This window comes from Dermacentor albipictus, chromosome 2, assembly GCF_038994185.2.
Source record: "Dermacentor albipictus isolate Rhodes 1998 colony chromosome 2, USDA_Dalb.pri_finalv2, whole genome shotgun sequence".
In the NCBI taxonomy this organism is placed as follows: domain Eukaryota; kingdom Metazoa; phylum Arthropoda; class Arachnida; order Ixodida; family Ixodidae; genus Dermacentor; species Dermacentor albipictus.
The window spans coordinates 97,509,299-97,513,762 of record NC_091822.1 but is presented as its reverse complement, the minus strand read 5'-3'; the positions used below and the strand labels follow the sequence as shown (position 1 = coordinate 97,513,762).

The 4,464-nt window shown below is 45.5% G+C and overlaps 1 long non-coding RNA gene across 1 annotated transcript; it reads right to left on the bottom strand.

Annotated features, from left to right (window-relative positions):
• Positions 1–1,699: 1,699 nt before the first annotated feature.
• LOC139055485 (uncharacterized) lies at positions 1,700–3,132 on the bottom strand. Its single transcript, XR_011511793.1, has 2 exons — positions 3,072–3,132; positions 1,700–1,869 (listed from the first exon to the last, which is right to left on the bottom strand). It is a non-coding gene; the product is annotated as an uncharacterized lncRNA (long non-coding RNA).
• Positions 3,133–4,464: the final 1,332 nt, after the last annotated feature.

Here is a 4,464-nt window from a genome sequence, read left to right as displayed (position 1 = left end):
ATTTTACTCAGTAAACTACTGGTTCAGCATGTCGGCCACCTTAATCGATCTTCCTATAGCTCAGCACTTAAAAGGTATACAATACAAATAAGGCACTGTAAACCCAAGCAGTTAGGCTGGCGATTGCTGCTGTTATACACCATACAGGCAGATGCAATGGCTTTACTGTAGCTTTCTGAGATAACTTTACTGAACTTTGAATTTAGAGAAGGCAGAATATAAAAACAGACTAGTATCTTTCTTACGTGCTTCACACCTCTGCTTTTTTGTGTTACTAAAATAAGTATATTGAACCTAAATGAAGTAAAAGGAAATTGTCACACTAATTTTATTTCACTGTCTTTTTAAAGGTATAGCAAGATTTTTTAATTGCATTACAAGTTGTTACTTGTTTCGATCTTAATGTTCATTTCTCATACTCCAATTGGACTACAACTGTTCCCTCATCCACAGCTATCAAGGCCTTATGGCAACTTTGGAAGCTCTCTGAACTGAGTAAATGCTATGCATTGCATTATTTCTTAATACATTTTCATGGCTGCCTATAACCTCTATAGTTCCTCATTAAAGCCAGCATCTCTCTTGTGACCACATTTAAAGAGCTTGTGGTAATGTATGCCTAACAAGAAAGATGGGTACTTTGTAGTGCTAGTATGCTCTAAGTAAATTGTTTTATGCAAAGATTGCTGACATAATTGTCTGACAAATACTGCATCATGTTTGCTATTTTGCCTTTTGTTTCAATTTCACTGCATCTATACATTTTACCAGTACATGAGTAGGGTTCAAGGCTGTTCTTTAAAATGCTCATGAGCACTTATCATGATCAGTTCCCCATATAAGTGGTTTTGCTGATGAGAATACAGAAATACAAGCAAAATTGACATGGAACCGATATATAGATAACGTCTGCATGACTGCCTATCAAAAGTTATATTTCCTGAGAAAAAAAAACTGGAACATGTATCGCGTAATGTAAAACTTATTGCATACACCGCCTTCATTAGGATGATACTAGAATATTCAGCCGTTGTTTGGAGTCCCCATGAAGTGACGCTTAAGAGGAAGTTGGAAAGGATACAGAGTCTGGCGGCACATTTTATTTGTTCGACATACCGAAGGAAGGAATCGGTCACGCTTATGTTACAGCGTTGTAACTTCTATCTTCTTGAGGTACGTAGGAAAAAATATAGGCTTAAGGTGCTTTATCAAATAATGCAGGATCAACTTAAGATTGATAAGCTCAAATATCTACATGCTCCAGGCAAAAGATACCCGCGAAATAACCACGACTACGTCATGAAGCCGGACCGTACCAACAGTGATACATATCGATACTCATTTTTCCTGGATGCGATAGAAATGTGGAACCAATTGCCAAACGCTATTGTTAGCCTAAAAGATGTCACCGACTTTAAAAATGCTGCTAAGGCATATTTATGGGAGTTTTCGATTTAGTTTTGAAGTGCCAAGTGATATGTGCAACTTGATATTCATTGTACGTATTTTGATAAATGTCAGAAGTGTGCTGAACAGCATTCAAGTGAACATCTTATTCACTGTGAATTGACAAGTGTTAAGCAACTTTACGTACACTGACATTGTCCATATTTGATTTATGTAATTGTATTGTCCTCTCTGTTATGACCCTCTATGAGGGTTGACAGTATTAATAAATAAATAAATAGACAACGAGGAATGTGGGTAAGAACACTTTATTTTCAGCACACATGTTTTTTTTTTAATGAATGGCTGTTATACTGCTAAAATCTGCACATTTAATAAAAGTACACTGCTCTGCTTCATCACTCCATGCTAAGTGCAAGTATCCTGTACCAGGGAGTCAAACCAAGACGTGGGATGTTCAGTCTGTGAAAATAAAAACGAGTTTGAAACATTAACGTGCAAAAACTAAAGCACACTCAAGAAAATAAACACAGCACAGGAACATATCCAATGAATCAGAATTACCTTTGAGAGCAAACATATAGTTTCTATGGCACAGTGAAGAAACCTTATTCCTCCGGCTTTTTTTGAGCGCGAGAAAATATGAAAGTGCATGCGTTCTCCCTATATTGTGTATCTGTCACCTTTTCACACACAAGAAAGATGGAAGAAATCAACAGTTCAGAAAAAAATGGCCGTGTACACATTAACTGGCTTACGAGGTCGACAAACCAACGGTTCAAAGCACCACAGCCACGTCCGAAATAGCGCCGAAGGCCGGCCAGTACACTTAGGCGCCTCGGCGCGCGTAATGTAATAGGAGACGGCAGGTGCACGCGTACACCATTAAGGAACACATATTATATATGTCGGTGAAAGCGGTCACTCTTCAGTTCTGACATGCTTCACCGCGTAACACTAGTCTACCGCGGCGAAGCTGACTTCAGGACGCCGATTTATTCAACTCGTTTAGCGAGGCAGGTCCGTTTATCACGCTTGGCAGCATTTGACATTTTCTGCATTAATTTCGTTTGTTCTTTTTAATTTTCTTATCACAGTGACCCTGTATCACGCAGTAGCAGAGCTAGTGCAGCGTCGTAGCTGCGTTGGTAAGCGTGTATGCATGCAGCAGGCACGGCGGCATTGGCTCTTGTTTGTAAACTTCAAGAGACGCTTTTCCGCGCAGCGATGCCATTTGTATTATTAAAAGAATGCAGGTTATGATTAAATGAGCCGCAGCAAAGCTGTAAAAAAGCAGTAGTAATGCTGTTCTAAGATCCTCTCGCTCGAGCGAGATGGTCTTAGAAAAAAAGCGCGATGTAACGCGATCTGACGGAACAGCTCGTCATGCCAGTGTTTTCTTACGTCCTCGTTCTTACGCGCACCCTCCCCTGAATCAGACTACTGAATGGTTCTGTGCACGCACTGACGATCCTGATGGAGGCAATACCACTCACATGAGCAGCTCCATATAAGATGTCACGGCCCATTCCACATGCCGGCGGCAATTTGACGCGGCTATGAGGCAAAATATGCGCACAAGGTACCTAATGGTAACGCATCAAACAGCTCACAGCCCCAATCCTTTATTACACGCATATAGCGTGGAAAGATGAATTACTCACGCTCTAAGTGGGCACGGAATACGAACCGCTTCGCAGCGCAGCCGGCTCCGTAAGACAGACGCCATGACAATGAGCGGATGTGACATCACGGGTTATAGCGGACGTGACGTCATGGGTGAACGTAGACATTTCGGGCACCTTTCGTCTGCTGTGCCCCGGGCACAGCAGACACTGCCAAGAATGTGTGACCAAGAACATTAGCTTAAGCCCGCGAAGATACGAGGTAACCAAGTCCACACTTTATCGGAACAAATGGAAAGCGTAGAATAGAGAGAAAGGGCGGTGAGTTTGTCGCGGGGTGATGGTTGTTGTATGTAACAGCGAACGAGGGAGAGAAGTGTGCGAAATCATGATTTTTCCTGTCCCGAAACCGGCCGCCAGGTGCCTGGAGTGCTGGGCTGGTTGACGCTCGCACGATAACTTTCAAATCGCGCTCGACTGTACAGCTGCCTCAAGTGGCGGCTGTGAACGACAGCGGGCGCACCCCGCTAGGAGCCTGTTTTCCTTTGGGGCTGGCGGCGCGTCGGCCGGTATTCCTGTGGAAACCGCGCCGCTAATCGAGCAGGATGACTGTTCACCCTTGGTCGACCACGCCGCTAACGCGCCAACGGGTCCCTTTGGAGCAGGCGTACAGACACTGTTGCAACACCCCGGCGAAATGTTTCGTCACTCCGGGGGCAGTTAAGGCGCTTTCGGCTGTCCCGAAATGCGCGCTCCCCGCTGTACGGTTGGCAGTCCCGACTTACAGCGGATACGGTGATCTGCTCAGTGACAGGGATTATTGTGACTCCCTGGTACGCTACACTGTAAACGGAAATAACCACCAGGTGAGAGTATATTGCTTGTCCTCTAGCGACCCGCCGGTTGGGAGTTTATTATGCACCGTATGATCGGAGTAGAATTTTTACTCCGCGCGAGCAGAATTTTCGCGTGGAACCATGGGAGTTTCATTCCTGTCTTTTTTTATGCGAAGCATATTACGAGAGCTCAACCGAGCTCCTCAGGCGCGGCGGTGTCGCCTTCAATACCACGTGACACCGTGGCGTCACGACAGAGGAGAAACAAGGCTCCAACTCGCGCCGTCGCTCGCGGAGTCGCGGCGGTATATAAGCAGCTGCGCTTGCCTCTGCTAGACACTCACACGAGGTGAGATGACTCCTGGAGACAGAGCTGCTCGTTGGAATGAGAAGCGAAGGTTGCGGCGTGCTACAGAGACTGTTTCTAGGTGGCTTTGCTACGGCGCAGCGACTACGCGCCCCGCATCGGACGCGGTGAGCGTCGAGCAACGCAGCGTTCGGCGCGACAACGAAATCTGCGCCTGAGCAAGCGCACCACGCCTGAGCCGACGCCGACGACACCGGCTTTTCTGCGACACGAGCTCCTTAACGCTGTC